Source organism: Equus przewalskii, chromosome 24 (genome assembly GCF_037783145.1).
Source record: "Equus przewalskii isolate Varuska chromosome 24, EquPr2, whole genome shotgun sequence".
Classification (NCBI taxonomy): domain Eukaryota; kingdom Metazoa; phylum Chordata; class Mammalia; order Perissodactyla; family Equidae; genus Equus; species Equus przewalskii.
The window spans coordinates 15,190,207-15,212,061 of record NC_091854.1 but is presented as its reverse complement, the minus strand read 5'-3'; the positions used below and the strand labels follow the sequence as shown (position 1 = coordinate 15,212,061).

Genomic DNA, 21,855 nt, shown 5'->3' with positions numbered 1-21,855 from the left:
TCTCCCTTCTTCAGCCTTTGATACACATCTTTACAGGGTGCCCTCACTAAAAGGGCTTCTCCCCTCTTCAGTTTTGTCATAGATGTATTACTGAGCTGTTGAATTAAAAAGCCCTAAAACAGACCACCCCCCCCCCACCACCAATATGCCCCATAGAGTCGATGTAGCTTTTACATTTACTATTCTCACCTACAGAATCGTATTTGGAAACAGCTTAGAATCAATTTCCCCACATGTTGTACTTCCATTTCATTTGCCCCAAAACCTTTTTTAAATTGTTGACTTCAGAGATGGGGGAGGATGTTTGTCAACTGCCCTTCCTTCCCTGCCTCCCAATCCCCGCCCCCTCCCGCATCTCTGAAATCTGACCCTCTCTTTTTTCCCTACCCTCCCTTTCTCCCGGTCTCTTGGGGGTGATACAGTCTTTCCTCTACTTATTCATTTTTTCCCCACTGTGGCCAAAAGCAGAATGTAATGCACTGCTCTGGCACGCTGTCTCTCTTACTCTTTCTCTCACCTAGTTTTACATTTTCCCCACCTGTTTTTCTTGGTACTCAAGTTTTCCAGGAATTCCAGGAAACTTTCACTCAAGCTGTTGAGTGTGTATTCCTCCAGGCTGCCAAGAGGCCCGCTCTAGGTGGGTTCTCCCCAGGTCCCCAAGTACTTTGACTAACGAAACTGCTGACCGGGAGCTAATTTATCACTCTGTTATCACTATGTTAGGGCATGAGAGAACCGGACCTCGAGTGAGTTAGGGACCCTTCCAGGGCCCCGTGCATCCTCCATGTGAAGGTAAGCAAGGCTGCCTTGTGTTAACTGTCAGCCTCAGAAAGAGCTGACGTTTATTATTTTAATTAATAGTTTACTTTGCTAAAATAAGCTTCTGTGAGAAGCTATGACTTTTCATTAAATCTTCACCGCAGCATTGTTTTCCCCAGATTGCGAGACAAAAGGTAATTTTCAAAACTGCTTTCTCCTGCAAGGTCACAGTCAACAGCTTGTGTGCACATGTCAGGAAAACATCTGCCTCTGTGCCACAGATATAGGTAAAATTTGCTTTATTTTGAAATTTAAATTTACTTTTACTTGGAGAAAAATGATGAGTCAGTCATTAAAGAGCTATTAAGTGATGTTGATTAGGAAAGACTTTTTAACCAGTCATTTTTGTCTCAGGACTGAGGCTGAAATTTCTCCAACCTCAGCATTCTGCTTCGACGTCGCAGGGAGTTGTGGTCACTGGCACATCTGGGTCTGGACCAACTTGTCTTTTCATTAATGCAAATCATGGCTATGTAATTACTCAGCCTGCGAGGTAGAGATCATTGATTTCTTTTGCCCGGCAGCAGCATTTTTAAGTCACTGATGACAAAGAGAACTTACAGGACAGTCCAAACTATTCCAATTAGCTCCAGTTCAAGCAAGGCAAACTGACTTTAAAAGGCTCCAATCCAAAATTTAGTTCTGAGATTTTTTCTTTGCTTGGAATAAATTGACCAAGGGAGGTTGGTTCCTTCATGTTGTTTAACTCCTTTTGGTAACGCATTTCACTCTTCACATTTCCAAAACCATCACACTTTGATGCTCTGTCCCCAAATGGCCTTGTGTTCGGCCCCTACATTTGTTCCCGGATCATGTCCCAACTCTCAGGGGACTCAGACACTTTTCTGAGAAAACACTTTTCCAGAAAACCTAATATGAGCTGACTCATATTCTTTTGATATTTCTGGGTCTTGTTTCTTTGAGGCCAGAGATGTCTTCATACACTGACTTGGAAAAGCAGATTATTGGGCCAGCCCCATTGCCTAGTGGTTAAGTTCGCACCCTCCACTTTGGCGGCCAGGGGGTTTTGCTGGTTCAGATCCTGGGTGAGGATATGGTACCACTCAGCAGGCCATGCAGAGGCGGCATCCCACATTGCACAACTAGAAGGACCTGCAGCTAGACTATACAACTGTGTACTGGGAGGCTTTGGGGAGAAGAAGAAGGAAAAAAAAAAAGATTGGCAACAGATGTTAGCTCAGGTGCCAATATTTAAATAAAAAGAAAAGAAAAGCAGATTATTGTCTCTGGATTATGAGATCCCCATCTCTTCAAGCCCCAGAGGCTATTAGTTTCTTATATTTTGTGGTAGATTGAATGATTGGCCCAGTTCTTTACCCCTTCCTGAGTCTACCTCGGCCTCATTGGGGGAAAAGTGTTTCCCCACCTCTGACTTTGGGTCCAGTCATAGGATTTATATTGACAAATGACATGTTGGTGGAAGTGACAATGAGCTATAACAAATGATTGTTGTTTAAGCCACTGAGTTTTGGGATGGTTTCTTAGGCAGCAATAGCTGACTATTACATATATTATCCTTTTTTAAAAAAAGTTTTATTGAGGGACAATGAACTGCACATATTTAAAGTATACAACTGTTAAGTTTTGACATATGAATACACTCATGAAATCATCACCACATCAAGATAAGGGACATATCTGTCAACTGCTAAACATTTCTTCCTAACCTTTTGTAGTCCCTCCCTCCTGCTCTTCTTCCCTTTATTGACCCTACCCCATGCCCAGAAAATGTGTTCTTTAGAACGTTTTTGTATTTGTTTGCAGCCTACATCTAGCAGTTTTCGTATGGACTATTCTTTACCATCCTTAGTTCATGTGTAAGTATGGTGTTCAGATTTAGTAGTTATTACCTTGAGAATCCATGGGGCCCACTGCCCAGGAAATCCTTGGTAGGAAGAAAAAGAATTGACACAAGAACACGGACTTTGGAATTACACAGGCTATTTTGAATTCTAGATCTGATATTTAATTTCTCTGTGACTTTGAGCAAGTAGACTAAACTCTCTGAGACTCAGTTTACTCAAATTTAAAAGGGTGGGAAATATACCTATCCTCATGAATTATTCTGAGGATTAAATGAGATAATCTATGAAAAGCACTTAGCATTGTAACTGGCACATAGCATATTCTCAATAAATGGTAGCTGCTATTGTTGGCTTTATATCAGCAGAATAGCTGCCTGGTATGCACACAGTAGAGAAGAGAGAAGCAACCTACCCTGTACCTGGCAAGTAGTAGTCACTCTGTAAACGCTGGTTGACTAAATGAAGGAAAACATTCATTTCAGTGTTTATTTCCTTGCCTGCAACAGGGGTGTTCATTTTATAGAATGAAAGATTCATCCTGTTGAGCAAAGTCAGTACTTCTCTCTCTTTTTCTTTTTTCTTTTTCTTTTTTTCTTTTTTTAAATAAACTGACTCTAAAGTTATATGCCTAATATGCCCGAAAACCCTTGGGTCATCTGTGAGTACCGCAGGCTGAAGCAGTAGCAATTAGCTCGGGAAAAGGGCTCCTGTGACCCAGGCTGTTTATTTTCTGTGGGATTCTAGGGTCTAGGGTCCCTCAGAGCCTTTTCAGATTCTAGCACTTACCTCAGGTTTTCTGTATTCTTTTCCTAGTTTGACTTTCTTCACCAAAAAATGGAAAGAGAGAGAGAAAGAACAAAAGAACGAATGAAAGGAGGAAAGAAAGAAAAAGAGAAAGAGGAGGAAACTGAAGGAGTTTCCTTCAGGAAACAGGAAAGAAGTAGGACCAGATCAAATTTTGGTCCACCTCCCTCCCTTATTCTGTCTCCTCCCACCATATTTAACCCCAAAGAGCCTGCCAGTCCTCCTCCAGGCGGCCTCTTCCTCACTCCCACGGAAGTCGTCTCTGAAGTCCTGACATCCACATCCATGCTGGCCCCTTTAGGAGACTGCTCAGTCCTCTCTGCTGACATGCTGCCGGGCTGCTGTGCCAGGCTCAGAGGCTGATGCCGTGCCTTGATGGCCCGTTTTCCGACTATGATCCTCGGAACTCTTCCTCGGCCGTCACCGTCTAGCTCCGTGAAGAGCCACAGTCAGGGGACAGATGCTCCCAATTCCGCCCTTGCTTATCAGAGCCAGGACTCCAGTGCGGGAAGGGATGGGATAGAAACAGGTGGTTGTCCCCCCACAGCCATACATGTCACGTGATTCACCCGATACACAGACCTCACCTGGGGTCTGCAAGGCGACTTTGTCACCTCACCCTCCAAAGGCAGGTTTCCCCAAGGCTGCTCTTCTCATTGTCAGCCCCTTCCTTGGTCAGTTACTAAGCTCCAAATCCTATCTTTTTATAACTCTGCTTGTGTAAAACTGGAGCTGAGATCCAAAAATTACATTTCCCATTTGTCAGCTGGCACCATGCTAGGTTCCACCAATAAGAATGTCTAGAGGGAGATTTTTATGGACCGAATTGTGTCCCCAAAAGTTCATTAAGTTGAAGTCAACCCCAAATACCTCAGAATGTGATTGTATTTGGAAATAGGGCCTTTAAAGAGGCGATTAAGTTAAAATGAAGCCTTTAGTTAGCATGGGCCCTAATGCAATACAACTAGTGTCCTTACAAAATGAGGAAACTTGGGCACACAGAGAGACACCCCCATGCTCGGTGCTTGCACACGGAAGAAAGGCCCTCTGAGGGCACAGCAAGAAGGCGGCCACCTGGGGGCCAAGGAGAGAGGCCTCCGGAGAAGCCAAATCTGCCAACACGTTGATCTTGTCCTCCCAGCCTCCAGAACCGTGAGAAAATCAATGTCTGTTGTGTAAGTCACCCGGGCTGCGGTATTATTTTTCTGGCAGGCTGCGCAGACTAACAGAGACTGGCAGAGAGGAGGAGGAGCAGGGACTTCCCTTGTCCGGTGTGCTTGCTTTCCTGTCAGCCTCACCACCCAGAGGCAGTCATTCCCCCCAGCTCCAGCTCTGTCACTGGAACTCCCAGGACCAGCCTCACCATATCCGAGGGAGGAAGCAGCCCCTAAACGTCTTCTGAGGTTGTAGTTGCTGATAACTCCAACCTCTTCCCTGCGTTCTCCCAGCCCCAGGGGTGGTAGCTTTTCCCTGCACTTATTACCTTTTATTCGCTTTTACTATCCTTCAAAAATTCCTAGCCCCTCCCTCCTGGCCTAGCCAGGCCTGCCAGCTCCCAACCCTTCGTCCCCAGCATTTACTTAATCAGCTCTGGTCTGACGGGACTGTCAAAAGGTAGAATTGCTAAAAGAACTGCCCTGAATGGAGAAGATACTTGCTCTGAGAAGATCTGCGTTAGTTTTCTATTGCTGCTGTAACAAATTTCCACGAATTTGGTGGCTCAGAACAATACAAATCAGTTCTCTTACAGCCCCGCAGGATAGAACTCTGCCCCAGGTCTCCGAGGGTAACATCCAGGTGTGAGCAGGCTCCTGGAGTCTCGAGGGGAGGGTTTATTTCCTACCTTTTCCCTCTTCTAGAGGCTGCTTCCTTCCTCCATCTTCGAAGCTAGCAAAGTCTAATCTCTCTTTCATGCTATTTCTCTGGTTCTACGCAGCCCGCAAAGGTTCTCTGTCTGTAGGATTTCATGACTAGGTTGGGCCTGCCTGTATAATTCAGGATCATCTCAGCCCAAGGTCCTTAACCTAAATCACATGTGCAAATCTCTTTGCTAAGTAAGGTAACGTATTCACAGGTTCCTAGGATTACAATGTGCATGTCTTTGCGGGCCGTTATTCTGTCCACTAGGGTTTTTCTAGCTTCTGCCTAATCTTCCTTCTTTCTTGTTTGACATTATTCTCCAACTCTACCAGCAATTGAGAGTTTTCCTCAGACACTTGAAAGCCTCTTTATGTGCTTTGAAGGGGCAATGGGAAACACCGAGTTCCTATGTCTGCTTCCTGGCTGTGAAACTAACGGTGTGATGACTTTATGCCAGTCAATGTCCTTTCCTTGGGCCTCAATTTTCTTTCCTATGAAGTGGAAGGGTTAATCCTAAGGGTACAAGCTGGCTCTAAATATTAGGATTCCAAGGAAAGAGTGTGAAAGGTACTCTAATTACCCTAAAGGAGGAGAGCTAGGGAGCAAAGGAGGCTAGTGATTACCAGGCCCTAACATGGGGGAGATGGATGTGAGCAATATGTTGGGCCCCCTCACCTAAGGCACAGACAGAGGGCTTTCTGCTCAAGTTTCTGCAGGACAGGAAAAGAGCCCCCATCTCCTGCACAGCTGTGTTTGCCATGATCAGTGGCTATGGGAAGACTTCTGAGACTGAAATCCCGTTCTTGGGCTTACGAGTTAAATCAAAGGACCTTCTCAGAGGCCATTGAGGCAAGGGAAGAACTCAGAGAAAAGGAGATAGAGTGGAGGGTAGGAGAGTCAGCTAATTAACCAGATTTTCTCCCTTTTTTTGAGACAGAAATAGCAATGAGAACATAACTAATTCCATGCAGGATTTTTGGACTCATTCCAAAACTCAATACCACTATTTCTTTACTTTGAGACCAGGTGACTTCTCTAAATTTTATGCCAAACATACTTTTGTCTCTGGGCCTTTTGAAGAACAGTTTGGCCATGAACTCCAGTGAGGGCAGTTCAAAAGCATGTCAGTGTAACTCAAGTTGGGTTTCCTGCGGGAAGCCGAGGCCTTGCAGCCTTCCCAAGCCGTTCCCACCTGTGCCTTCCTGCCTGTCAAAAAGCTCTTCAGGGTCAGGTTCTTTGCGGTGTCTGTTCCTATATCCCTTGAGGGAGTGTGGATTTGGAGGAAGTAAGTACTAGAAGAAAAAGAAAAACGTGCTTTTCTCCCTGATCTATGATAGGTTTTGCACATATTTTCTATTTTTCAGGGATTTGTATTTTTTAGTGTCAGGCTTCATTCCAGAAGGCATTGGGGTTGGCTCTACGATGATTTATTTGTGTGGAAGACGGAGGTTATTGGTTTTTCCTCATTTACATGTAAGGCCCCTCACAGAGAAATATTTTTAGATACATTTTTATTTCTCTTCCTATTTTTCCCAGTTCTGGTGTATTTGCTTGCTTTGGGGGGTTGGCTGTCTGTATCACTTTGGTGTACAGAGTTAGAAAAGAACTATCTAAAACTTAGGAAGCTTTCGTGGTCCCTATCCTGACATGATGTTTGTAGGTGTCATCTGATTAATAATGGAGGGGTCCTGAGCTTCTTTCTGAGGTGGTGTGGCTTTCACCGATGGTGAGGCTGAACAGCGATGCAGAGAGGCTCTGCATGCCTTCCACACTGTTCCACCCGTACACATTCATGGCTGAACTGCACTGTTGACAGGTCTGATTTTCTTTCTGCCACAGTCAGCTCTATTATCCTGCCTCAGGCTTGAACCTGCAGCAGCTGAATCTTGTATTTGCTTTGCCTGAGGCCCTAACCTGCTGCTCTTCCCTTCATCCTTTATTTGTTCCTTCCTTGTGCCACCTGTTTGTCTCATCTGGCGCTATAAGAAGGCATTCCTCCATCTCCTTATCCCACGTCTAGTATTAAAAAAAAATCCCAGGTGGCTTTCTTTCACCTTGTGTGTGCTTGAATCCGCCCCAGCAGCTGTCGAGACGAGTTTTCTTCAGGCACATGAATTCCAAAGCCGATTTCCATTTGTTCTAAGAGAACAGACCTCGCTACAAGACGTCAGAAAAGCACACGAGTACACAGCACACACTTAAAAGAGGAATTAACAAACAGAAATGGTGATGTGGCCAACACCAATGACACTGAAAGCCAAAGGCCCTGGGAAAATCTCTTTTTAAGTAGAGACTCGAAGCTCAGCCCTTATTGAGGCCAACAGATACCATCCTGCCGCTTTCTAAAACACGGCCCCCTCCACATCTCTTGTTCTAGAATTGTGTCCTGCAATCGGGTGGCCACGTGCCACTTGAGGCTGTGAAGCACTTAAAGTGTGGCTGGTCCAACTTGAGATGTGCTGTAATTGTAAAATACATGCCAGATTTCAAAGGCTTAGTGTGAAAAAGATGAATGTGAACTAGCTCACTGATAACTTTTTACGTTGACTACATGTGAAATGAAAACATTTTTGATATATCAGGTTAAATAGAACATGTTACTTAATATTAACTACTTTTTTCAATGCAGCTAATAAAGACTTTAAAATTACATGGCTTGTATTATATTTCTATTGCATATCACTGTTCTAGAACTTGGTCAAGGAATGATACTTGAGATTTTTGTTTTTCTACCACTCTGGAAAGGAATTTTAAAACACTGAAAATGAGGAATATATTATTCTTTAGTTTCTTTTCAAGATATTTGACATGACACTGGGTCACTGGAAGCAGAGTGTTTATAAAATTTAGACATTATTTTTAATGAACTTAGTTAAACTCTTTAAAAAAGGCTGCTTTCCATTTCTATGTACTGGTTTTTCCTTAATAAAGTCTACTCTCTTTCCTTTATGTTGTGCCTTTTCATTCAACAAGCTCAATCTGGTTTGATATTAGTTTAACATTTATGGCATGTTCCCAGTTTATACAAGAACTTATAAAATAATCTACTGTCTGCCCTCAAGGAGAATATACTCCTAATGACCAAAAACTGGCAAAGTCGAATTTCCTCTGTTTATAGAATTTTAATAGACCAGGTTTTAGTGTTAAAAGGAAGAAAGAAGTGTGATATAGATTTTCTTCACATTCTGTATGCTTTTTTAGAGTGATTTTTGTAACAAAGTTTAATCAAATACTTCACTGCTGAGGGGAAACTCCATTGGCCCAAATCACAGATTTGTGAGGTCCAGAAAGATATTTTCCAAGATTTGAAAAATATTCATAGTGAGCAGTTATATAGCACTTACTGTGTATGAGATACTTCTAAATGCTTTGCATCTGAGAGCTCATACAATACTCACAAGAATCCTATGAGGCAGAAACAATACTTATGGTCATGTTACAGTTGGGCGAACTGAGGCATAGAGAAGTAGAGGAAACTGTTCAAGGTCACACAACAAATGAGTGTGTAGGGAGTATTAATGGGCAAGCTTTCTGGCTGCAAAGGCTGGCTCTTAACCCTGCATGGCACTGTTTCATTGCCATGACATAGACGATTCAGATGACAACCACATCCCGGTTTTGTCTGCTAAACTTTGACGGCCACCTGAAATTTGAGGAACTCTCTCTCTCTAAATGTTGCTTCACCTTGGTTTTATCCCATGACATCTTTTACCATATATTAATATGTGATAAAATTATTCGCCTTAGTTTCACCCTGTTTTCCTTTGCAAAGCACTGACCCTGAAATAACTAAAACACGAGAAATAAGTGGTACAAAGATGTGGCCTAGATCATCCATCCAGTATCTAGAATTTTCTGTAAGTACTTTCTTTGCAGCTCTTTTGTGAACACAGGCCAAATCTTACTCTTGTTCATGGATTTCTATAGAAAACTCGTTTGCATATCTGAAGAAGGAATGTGGCTTTTAATGATCTTAATGGAAACTAGAAATATATCATTTTTCTGATAAGTTGTCATTTTGGATGTTCATCTTCCTGGCACCAGAATGCAAGTGTGTAAATCTATGAACTGCTGCCTGTCATTAGAGAAACTGATGTGACATTCCCAGCTTTTGCAGCCTGTTCCCACACCTGATTTTTATACTACAGGCTGGTTTGAGTTAATTTTTTTCCCTTCTGAATTTTTGTTCTTAAAAGCTAATTTCCAATGTCAGTCTGTAATAATTCATGTAACTCTCAACACAAAAGCACATTATTTACAGATTACACTCCCTGGTTGATTCAGGGATTCTTTCCAAACACGCTTCTGAACTACCTTGCAAAATCTTTAGCTATATTCCTGGAACCTTCTGATATTATGTTTAATTAAGGTTTACACGTTAATATTGAACAATAAAATGAGGACGGTGTAATAACACAGAAAAAATAGAACAAAGTAATTAGCAGCGATGATACTTGAGCACTGAATTGTATCATTGCACATATGTGTCCTTGCCAATTTATCATTTTTTTCAAGTTATTAATTATAGCTTCTGAAGCAGTATCTTTAAAATACCTCAGGAACCATCTCCTAAACATTCCTAGATTTAATGAAAAGCTAGTGATTATTGCCTTAAATAGCAGCATAGATGCCTCCCAACCTTAGAGAAATCAGTTAATCTCTAATTTCTCTTGTCTGTGAACAAGCAACTATTATTTCTCACGTTTTTCCTGAAGTTCATTACCAATGATATAACTGCCTTGTTTACACATCCCTTACAACTCAGATGGGATTTTTTCTCATCTCCAGATTGCTTTCTCTTTTTTTGAAGAAAACAATACCAATATCTTTTATGGTTGAAAACTATTAGGACAAAACCTAACAGAGACATTAAAAATAGGAAAGTTGTTTAAAAATGTGCTAGCAAGTGGGGGAAAAAAAAAAAAACCCAAGGTGTGTGAGAGACATAAAAATTACTTTACACATGTCCTTCAAAAAAGTTTAATACATAGTCAGGTCACATTACCGCACATCAAATTCTCTAGGTCTCTGGCTGCCAGTAGCAATTATCTGTAGAGGAACATGTTTTCCCCGGTGACTCGCTATCAGGAGTTTTTGAGTATACCTAAGCATAGCCTTGAGCAAAAACTCCTATGGGGCATATTTGGAATACAGGATTTCATTTGGATGCAATATCAAGGTTTCAGTGCAATATGTCTATCTATATATTTTTACATCTGTTTTAACATATTGATGTGTTTATCTGTTAGCTTTAATTACACGATATAAGTATATATAAATGTAAATAGTACTCCTGAGCTTCCACTCAACTTTTGTCGTGAGGTATACAAATATATTTCCCTTGACGCCTGGATGATTTTATAATATAATGATGTCTCCTGGATTTTCATGATTACTTTGCTAAAATGGTACCGAATATTTGCAGAGTGCTGAGGCATCAATTCTCGGTCTATCTATCTGACCAGGTCACGTCTCCTTCGTTTCCAACGATCAGTGGGGGTCTCAGCTAGTAGAGTCTTTTGTGTCCATTCCAATCCTGTTCCAATTAATGATGATGTCACCTCTGAAAGGAAGTTAAAGGATGAGCCCAAATTTTTTAAAACATTCCTGTGCCATTTTGCAGATCCACCAAGAACTGAAAAATTAAATGTTTTCAATCGATAATCGTTAAGGATTCATAAAGCAAGTTCAAATACTCTAAGATTTAAATGTAATACTACTAGCCTGAGAATTTCAGGCACTGATTGTGCACACTAAGGTGTGCATCAGGATGCTCCCATAATGAAATCATAGTTCTCAGGAATATGTTTTTCTAATATACAGAAGTCAAACGTTGGGGTACCTACTGGGTTAGGATTTAGAAAGGAGCAAAAAGGTGTCATTGGGTCTGCTGCAGAAAAAGGAGGGACTTCATCTAAAAATTAGCTTTGATGATCAGACTATCTCTTAGCAAGCTTTTGAGTAGTACATGGCAAAGCTTTTCTCCACATTTGAGGAAGTGAGCTAGCCAAAATGAAATAATTCACTTTTACATCTGTTTTCATAATGAGATTATGTGTCCTTCCTCTGAGTCCCAAACCAGCTCATTCAAGGCTGCCTAAAGAGACCACAATCCCACAAGAGCAGTGACAAATCTGTGGTTGGGTTAGGAAGACACTTCATTTATAGATGGATCACTGACGGGTCCATGACATTCGTGAGTGTGGACCTGGCTCAGGTGAGCAGGCACTCTGGGCAGTATTGCTCTAATATTTGGAGCTGGGACACGTGTCTGCCCAACTTAACTGATGAGAGATAGAAAAAGGATCTCATTTCTGAACCCTTCAACATGGGGACTGTCCCAGGAGATTTACGAAGGGTGAGAATCTGGCTGATATTTTATAGGTAACCCGGGATTTATCAAGAATATATCAGCTGAGGGCTTCAGGTGATCCTTCTCTAAGAAAAAGTTCAGAGCCTGAGTGTTTCCACCTTAGTTGGGAAAAGCTGGAGAACATCAGTTTTTACCATAATACATTAGGTTTAATGTCTGCAAGGGCCATGTAAACCATTCAGGAGTTTTATAGAGCCATATGCACTTTTATTACTGCAAAAGACAACACTGTCACAGTCATGATAAATAAAATTATTTGCAGGCCTTTGCATCTTGGGCAATCCCGCAGTACTGCATTTTAGCTTCTGTGGCCACAAAATGTAAATGAAGTTGAAACAGCAGAAATTTTCATCTTTCCTACTTGTAGTAATTCTCACAGAATCATGAATGCCTTCTTCCTCCTTCCTGGATCTCTCCAAATAGATCCCATTTATCTGATTGGATTTCTGTCCCATCTTTCTACATATTACAGCTAATTAGTACCCCCTGATGAGAAACAGTCCACTGATGGAAAAAGCAGTTAGATAAGATCTGCATTAACAAATGTAGTTCATTTAATATCATTTGTGCTGCTGCATTATTAATAATACATAATTACCCTGCACAGGCTGGAAGGGGAGAATAAAACTGTTCTTTAATTTCTTGGCCTTTGCAGAGAAACAGTATATTAGAAAGAATAAAACAGTATTGGACTATTGGTTGCCATCCATCACAGACCTTTATGTGTCACACAATTTTATTAACTTTAGGTCTAGCTAGAGTTTCTATATTTCAACACAATCACAGACTACCCAGAGACAACCATTCTGTGGAATTTTGAAAGGCCAACTTCTTGTTTCAGAATGTGAAATTGGGAGGCTGAACCGATGGCTCTCAGAAAGTTGATATTTTCAGCCTGTTATTAAGAGTATTTCTCTGCACTAGATAATGAACGTCATTGTGGTCGATAACTAATGCTCGCAAAATTTGATTTAACACAGCGGAGGATCCTGACTTCTTTCTCCCCATTCTCTAGAATCAGAGTGGGCTGGAGTAGAAAGGGATTCTGGCATAAAGCCTGTGTTGACATAATAAAACAAGCAGTAGTGACAGCATCAGAAGAAGAATGGCCAGCATTGATTGAATGCCTGCTTTATGCCAAGTTTTATGCTAAACCTTTTACATGTATTCATTCTCACAACAGTCCTGTGCTGGAGGTTACTAGTTTTACAGTACAGGTCATCCAAATCTGGCAAGACCTCACGCACTGTCTTGAAAGAAATATCTCCAGAAAAGAGACCACACTCCCTGCAATTTACTTTGCTGTTGCATTCTATCTAGTGAAACCAAGCCTCTTGAACATGGTTTGTCAGATGGAGCAGTGTAAATGCATGCAAAGCCACTGTGTTTGTTTGCACAGGTGAGGCCAGCCAGGGATGCAGGCCTAGCAGCTGGCTAAGGGAACCGTGGATCCTCTGATCCCGTGTCTGGTACCCAAAGGAAGGAGGGAGTCAGGAAAGGGGAGATGCACGGGTGAACATTGGAGGCATGCTTACTTTCTCCAATTAAAACTATGTGGAAACCGTTCTATTTCATTCATCAGCCCTCACATTTATTCATCAAATATTTCCTGAACACCTATTATACCAGACATTTGAAAGGGGAATAATTCCTCAAAAGAGGAACTCAAAATATTAAGTGAAGAGTAAGGACACTTCTGTTGTTATCAGAGAACTCACATGCTTATTGTGAAAATAGACAAAAATAAATTATTACTATTCGGTGAACAATGTGAACACAAAGGAAAGAAAGCTCAACTTCACCCAAATGGGTCAGAGAAGGTTTGGCTAAGAGACAATATGCTGCTTCTTGCAGAATGAATGCTGTTTTCCAGGTAGACTGGTAATAATTTGTTTCCTCTCTTACTAGTGGTATTATTGTCATTCTAAACAATAAACTATAAAGATTGTGCCACCTAACACTTGAATACATGGAAATTCTGTTGCTTATTAGAACAAGGCATCTTTTTTCTGAGAGCCATGACTATCAATATTTTAGAATCCCTTTGAAATCTTTTAAACCAGATGCATGGAGGAATGGTTAGTGTGTATGCCAATAATCCTGATAAAGAGAGAAGAGAGATGGGTAGGATGTAGATTTGTAGTAGGATTTATAACACAACTAGTAGAATATTAGTATAGGACCTTTATTCATAATGAATTTTTTTGCCAGCAGATCACAGATGTATCACAATTTTGAAATACAAATGGTTGTGTTTTTCCCCTCCAAAGATTTTAATGTCTACAAGGTGCAGGACAGACTAAAAGTCCTCTGAAAGTTAAGATAACATCTGTACTGTCATAGCAATTAGTTCAGGTCGTAGTGCATCAAAGTCGTTTTATCCATCTGTGATTTCCTGTGTCATTCGCTTCCTCTGCTACAAAGTAGGCACCTGGCTCTCTGTTTCAGACTGCGGGCATGGCCACAATGTCCCCTAAGCTTTGCAAAGAGACAGCCGTAGTGTGGTGAAGACTGCCACGTAGTCACCAAAACTCTCTTCCTCCTCCTAGGCAGGCAGCTCAACTGTATCCCCAGTCTTCCCTGAAGTTAGACAGGGCATGTGACTGAACTGTGGTCAGAGATGTGAGCAGCAGTGATGTGCTCCACTCCAAGGCCCAGCCCGTGAAACCTCCTGCAGGTCATGCTCCCTTCTCTTTCCTTGTCTTCTGCCTACAAGTTAAGGGGAGAACTCTGAGGATAACAGAGGCTCGATATGGAAGGAACCTGGATCCGAGTCACTGCTGAGAGGACAGCAGTTCAGGAGAGCACCAAGCTAGGAACACCTATTTTAGATTGCTGCATGAACCAGAAATCAACTTCTACTGTGAAATTTTAGCTTGTTTGCTTTGGCAATTGGCCTACCCGAAGACACATAAGCTCTTCAGTTAGATTACCAAAACAAGTAGAGGGCAGAAGATGTCTAAGGGCTTTGCATGAAACACTGCTACTGTAACGCAGATGGGAGATGTGGGTGGGTGGCCATTAATTCCCACATTAATACAGGATAGGGGATAGAGCGGCATTGATCGCCACTCTCATGTGGGGGGTAAGGAGGCAGTGAACAACACTCTCATGCAGGGTGACTGGAGATTTCTCAGTTTCAATGTCACTTCCTCTTGCAAGCCTTCACTAATCCCACTGTCCAAGTTAGGTCTCCTGTGATACGCTTCCATGGAATACTGTGATTTTCCTCTGTGGTGCTTTGCACATATAATTAAATAATTGATATTTCGTTGAATGACTGCCTTCTTCCCTAGACTATAAACCTTCCTGGGCACTGGGACTACTTCATTCATCACTGCATCCACCTTGTCAAGAATTGTGTCTGATTTATAGTTGGCGCTTATCAAATATCACTTCACTGACTAGCACTCACCTTTTGGTTATTTATTCCAGCTTAGTCTTTCACTCTCCCAACAGACAAGAGATTTGTATTTTGGAGCTTACATGCAATGACCTGTAAAGCCCTCTCTAATTATGAGAGATTATGATTTTAAGTTCTCATTCCCAATAAACACCAGCTCATACACCCATAGAACACAAATACACGTACACAAACTACCACCCAATAGATGCACACAGGTATGCTAGAAAAAAATTTTCACAGACACCCCCAAGAGCCACCTGCCCACCATCTGGAAAGCCACAGACATGCATCCAAAGACACGCATAAAACAGCCACAAACATCCCGAGTCACAAACACAGCTCCAAAGTCACATCCCCCCAGTACTGACATGCTCAGACAAATACACACACGTTAAAAGCGTTTAACACCTGTCATTTGGGTGACATTTATTCTATGCTTTCCTATCTCATCCAATAAAAGAGAAATGCATAAATCCGAAATTAAAATAACATTCTCACCTCTATTATCCATTCTGTTTTTGGAGCTGCTTCCTTTAAATCAGTGTCCTCTGTGGGAAGAAGTACACAGCGCAGAGGGGAACAAATGTCTCTCCTGAAGTCTCCCATTATTCTGTCATTTACATTGCAAATGTCATCAAAAATGCAAATATATGTGACATCTCTAATTGTTTCTAGATCTTATGCTACAATAAACATTGGCTTGGTTAAATCATATTTCCAAGAATAAAGGACAAAGGTTTTGTTGTTGTTGTTCTCTATATTTAGAGGTGCTTAGAGAACAGCACAATAATATTGTTTTAAAAATTACCCATCCAAACTAATATATTCAGCACTCAAGCAATACGATATTTTAGATTAAAGAATATGACAGACAATGTCACAAGTCAGTTGGCAATGTGTGGGGATTATCCACAAATATTTAGCCCTATGCTGGGGAAGGAAGGCATAAGAAGATATAAAGAATAACAATAACAGTCAAGTCACTACGGGGTACCCTCCAGGAGACCTCAGGGTTTACAGTCAGTTCGGGTTTTCTCCTTCTATCTGGAAGTTTACAGACATGGCCTCCTTCTCTCAGAGTGAAAATTATTGCTCCTCCACTTCCCTGATCAGCTCCTGAAGCCCAGTCCACAGACAGGGTAATATTTAAGAGAGTGTGGTCAGTCACTCTCACACGCCATGTAGGCATCTCTCGGCAACACACAAAGGACCAGCAGACAACTGTGCCTGGTCTTTTGCCCCAGACATAGCCTCTTTATTTTTTCCAGCGAGTCTCATCCATGCCTCTCATAAAGTTGCTGGGATATAGACTAGAACCAGCCTGAAAAGGATATAAAGCAAATCATACTGTTATTTTCACCATCACTGCAAATCCACACACTCATCCACACATTTTTATGTGGGGAGACCAGGTTACAATGAGCATTGAGGGCAGCATTTAAGCAGGTGGCATGTGGAAGACAGGGGTCGGTCCCACTATTTTGATGGTTAGAGTTTGACTATGTAAATGACTCAGTACTTTATGTAAGTGTCAATTTCTGGAGCCACTTTCTCCCCACCTTCCGTGTTTCTCCATCATCTCCCAGGAAGCTCATTTGCTTAGAACTGTGCCCTTCAGTGGGCCTGGGACAATACATATTTAGAGCAATGGTAATGCCAAGATGAAGTTATCCATGACCACTCAGGGAAAAACCACCTCTTCACTGACAGGGCTTTATGAGAATCTGATGAAAGCTATGTATCTTCTCTCCAGAAAAATAAAAATAAATGCACATATCAACACATAAGCATAATTTTGCATTAAATTTCAGAGTGTTCTTTTATTCTGAGTCAACTCTTCCACAGATTCCAGAACACAAGTCCCTGGAGCCTCTGCCAACCTGCTGCACTAGTCAGGCTCACTGCCACACGATGTGGAAAGAGCACAGGCCTCGGAGTCAGAGACCTGGATCTGCTGATTCCATGAAATTAACTAAGCTGCTTAACTTCTCTGACATTTCCACTCCTTCAATCTATAAATAAAGATAATAATAATACCTCCAATAGAGCTGTTGTTAGTTCTATGAGAATATGCCTTTTTCACCACTACTTCACGAGTGTCCTATTAGCCACTGGGGACATGTAAGCGGCTCAGTGAATGATCCCGCCTGACTGTAAACCCTCAAGCACGGTGCCTGACACTGAATAGGTGCTCACTTAACATTATTTTCCAATTCTTTGTTGCAGAAGTAAGAAATAAATCCTGATTCCCAGATGTTTTGCGATTGGAAAACTCATTCCTCTCCTGGGTCATCCACTCTAGGGCACATTTCCCAAGTGGTGATCCAGCAGCAGCAGCTAGAAAGACGGCGTCAGAGGGATTCTTAAATGACATCATTTCAGTCGTACCAGGATATTTAAAAAGATACTTGCATATATATTTTCATCTCCCATATATCCCATTGTCTTGTGAATTCCCCTCATTGAATTACTGATATTTATCCATTTGAGAGTCATCATTTCAAAGCTGATTTCTGTTTTGAGTTGACAGGCTGGAAATAGACTTGAGTATCAAATGTATATGGAGAGAAAAAGGAATCCTAATTTTATTAAGTTTCCATTAACAGACAGAGTCAGACATGAGCAACTTGATAATGGGGTTTTACTTAAGGGAGACACCTTCCAGAAAGAAAGGGAAGAGGAGAGCTTGGCCCATCTGGTGGGTACAGAAGGGAAATGGGAGACAGAGAGTGGACACCGGCCATGGGAAAGACACGACTGCAGGCTGACGTCTGGGAGGGGAATGACAGGACACTAGACCGAGGGGGAGGCTGAATTTGGGCAGAGGAGGGGCTTTTGTCCCATTCTCAAGGATTGGCCCAGTGAGGCCCCTAGACAGCTGCAGTGTGGGAAACAGTGGCTCTGAGTTGGCCCTCCTGGCTGTCCTGGGCCGTCCTGTGGCCTGGGAACAATAATAGAATAATGACAATGATAAGGGCTCATTTTGTGCCAAATTATGTTCTAATTCCTTTACATATTAAGTTATTTAATTTTCACAAGAAACCTATGAAGGAGTTATTATTATGATCTTTGCTTCACATATGGGAATGCTTAGGCATAGAGAAGTTAAATAACTTGCCACATCCTATTTTCTACTTTTTTACTAGCTAATACTTACCAAGCACAATTCTAAGCAGTTTACATGTATTAGCTCATGTAACCCTCACAAGGGTCCTACCTAGGAGGCAGGTATTATTATTAACCTCACTTTACAGGTGAGCAAATGGAGGCACAGTTATGTTAAGCAGCTTGTCTGAGGTCACTCAGCTGGTAGGTGGTAGAGTTGGACATCAAACCCAGGCAGGTTGGCTCCAGAGTCCCTGCTCTTAATCAGAAGTTTCTGCAGTTTCTCTGATAAGGAACCTAGAACTTAGCAGAAAAGCTGGCTGGGGACTGAGCAACAGGTACGTAGTGACCCTCTGACCAAGGAGTAGAGACTGGGCCTCTGAAGCTGAGACCCAATGGGAGTCAAGGCCAGATCTTAGAGGGTCCACAGAGCCAGGACAGAATACAGTGGGTCCAAGTTGGCAAGGGAGGTGGCTGAGCCCTCTGGAAGTCTTAACCATGCAGGAGAATAGACATTGAGTTGCATCAGCCATAGACTTTGGCCTGGACAACAAAAAATGGTGGGGCCAGAACTACCACACCTCAGCAGATAGCCACCACGGCACACTCCCTGAGCACCCTCCACCACCACCACAGTGGCCACCAGCCCAAGAACTAGCATAAGGTCAGCATGATCCAAGCCCCTCCACCCAATCCCACAAGGTCACATAGGCGACCCAGGTGCCTCTGGAAGAAGAAGTGGGGAGGAAAGCCAGTCTGAAAGGCCAAGCATTCAGTTCCTCTAGAATGAGTTCAAAATAAAATCATTTAAACTCACAAAAACTGAGCTATCTTGGACTGGAAAGTTTAAAATAAAGCTATTTTTACCTGCAACACACTGGGGTGGGAAGCTTGTGAGGAAGATTAGATCAGTTATTGGAAATAAAGAAATTACATTTTCTTTGAACATCTGAGTGTTGCATGAATACATGTGAGCTTACAACTCCAAAGGACTCCACGAGCCTGTCTAATGAAACACCTGCGGTGTATTTATTAGCAATTAGGATGAGGAAATGGACAACATACTGATCAAATTTGTGGTTGATGCAAAGCCGAGAGTTATAGTTGAATGCCTTAGGTGACAGAATTAGGACCTGAAAAGCTAGTCACTAGCTAGCCCAGTAAGCCACATCTAGCCAGAACAGATTTAATCTGGATCAAATTAACAAAACTAAGGTTCAAAGAACCAATTGTACAAGAACAGTGGCTGAAAAAGGGTGTCAAATATTTGAAAGTTCACTCAATGGATGATGGATTACAGCACGAGGTCCAAGGAAAGAAGAAGAATAACCATTTCTTGAGTCCTTACTGTTGGAGGCATATGTACCTTCTCATTTAATCCTGTGAAGTGTGTAGTATTACTGCTATTCAATCATGTAAGGAAATTGGGGTTCAAAGCCAAGGCCACAGAGCTAGTCAGTGGCAGAACCACTATTGAAACTCAAGTCTGTCTGACTTCAAAGCCCATGTTCTGTACTTTATACCAAACCACCTTCCCAGAATATCACAATCAACCTAAGAACCATTCTAATAGTCAGAACTTGCCTGGAGATAGAGAGTGGCCAACGCCAGGGTGGGATGATGGAGATTTAGGAAATCAAATGCCATCAGCAAGACTCCTGCCTAATTCTGAGGTTTTATGATTCCATCTCTGAATCTGAGGAAGCCACGGGCCCTGTGTTAGGGAGCCTTTGCCGCAGTAAAATACAAACCCAAATCTCAGTGCCTTGCAACAACAAACCTTAATTTCTCCCTTACGAGTCTGAAGGCCTTTGTGGATACCAGGTCAAGATCCAGCCAGCCTCACTTTGCTTCTCATTCTGGGACGCAAATTCAGACAGCAGCCACTAGCTGGCCGTGTTGTTCACACACGAGGGCAGAAGCTCGAAAGCACGTGTAAAGCCTCTGTTCAGAGGCGAGCACCATCATATTTGCTCACACTCTGCTCTCTGCCAGAGCCCAGTCTGTGCCTTCTCAATAACTGCATTTGCACAGCAGCAGATTTCAACCATCCCTGTTAGTGAAAAAAAATCAGTTCTCATTGCCCTGTGGATGGCACAACTCCACTGAGATTCTGTTTCCTTTTCCTTTTTGCTTGTTCATTTTGTTTTGCTCTTATTTTACCTTTGGAAGAAACTATCAGAGGCAATGGCAACCCCAGACCAATCAGAAACAAAGGACTGAGTGGAATGAGGTGAACTGAAATGTTCCAAGTCTCCCCATAGCTTCCATGCTACCATGAAAGGGTGTAGACAGCCATGTGATTTCATCTTTAGCTGTTGATGCTTACTATTTACTTCTTTAAACTTTGGATACACCCCTTGCATATAAGCCTTAGGGCACATTTATACGAACTGTTGGGAAAAAAAGAGAGAGAGAGATTGAAAAAGCTGTGTTATCTATTTATTCCAGGGAAGATTTACTTAATTTATTTATTTGTTTATTTATTTATTTGATTTATACAGCTGGGTCCAGCGTAAGCCCCTGGGCATGCTCACATCAATTAAAACCACAGATAGAAGCAGAATGCTGAATACAAACAAAATCAACAATTAATGGACTATCCCCAACTGTAAAGCACTTCAGCAGAACCTTCAAATCATTCCTCCCCACTAACCCCCTTGGGCAGAAGGTTGGGTTAACAGATGGTTAAACAATGTTAAGAGAAGAGCATACAACGTTAGTACCATAGATGGAGGCCGAAAGAAAGACAGTGTGCGAAATCCACTGAATAATTCATTTGTAGAACTATGGGTTGAACTCACGGACTTGGGGCTAGAGTTAGATGCAGCAGTAAACTGGCAGAGATGAGTATATCCCACAGTTCTAATGATGGAGGGAGAAGAGGCTGAGAATGGTTGAGCAAGAATCAGACAGAAGGTAAAATTATGTACACAGTAACACCCCATCTTCTGGACTTACTGGGAATTGGCCAACGTCAGTGATCCAGTCTGGATTATTACTTCACTATAGGCACAATCAAGTTTTTGTCTAAGCCACAGGTGGCTTTCCTTAATCACATGCTCCTGCACCTGAGCACCTGGGTAGCTGCTATATACTTGAGTGATGGCTTTAGATGGAGATTAGGACAAGGCAGGCAGTATTGATCTTTGGTATTTGTGTATTATCAAACATTTGTAATATAAGATTAAGAAAAACCCTGCGACTTCTGTTATTCTTGTTAAAGTATAATGTATATACAGTAAATACAAAAAAATTAAGTAATAGGTCAATGGATTTTCACTTATACATCATATACTCACCACCAAGATGAAAATGTAGAACATTTCCGGGATCACCAAAGCCTCCCTCAGGCCCCTTCACAGTCAATATTCCACCCCAGAGATAATAACTACTCTGATTTCTGTCACCATAAGTTAGTTTTGCCTGTTATTGAACTCATGTAAATGATGCACAGTACCATGCTTTACGCCCAACATTGTTTCTGTGTTACTTATCCATGTTGTTGTAGGTAGCAATAGTGCACATTTTTACTGCTCTGTAGTATTCTATTATATGAATATACTACAATTTATTTATCCATTCAATTGTGAATGAACCTTTGGGTTTTTTTCTGTTTTGAGGATGACGATGATGATGACATAGAGAGCTTCTATGAAGAG

The 21,855-nt window shown here is 41.8% G+C and overlaps 1 long non-coding RNA gene across 1 annotated transcript; it reads right to left on the bottom strand.

Annotated features, from left to right (window-relative positions):
• Positions 1–10,273: 10,273 nt before the first annotated feature.
• LOC139079130 (uncharacterized) lies at positions 10,274–20,379 on the bottom strand. The gene is made up of 3 exons (XR_011532457.1): positions 19,974–20,379; positions 15,587–15,698; positions 10,274–10,872 (listed from the first exon to the last, which is right to left on the bottom strand). It is a non-coding gene; the product is annotated as an uncharacterized lncRNA (long non-coding RNA).
• Between the last annotated feature and the right edge of the window lie 1,476 nt (positions 20,380–21,855).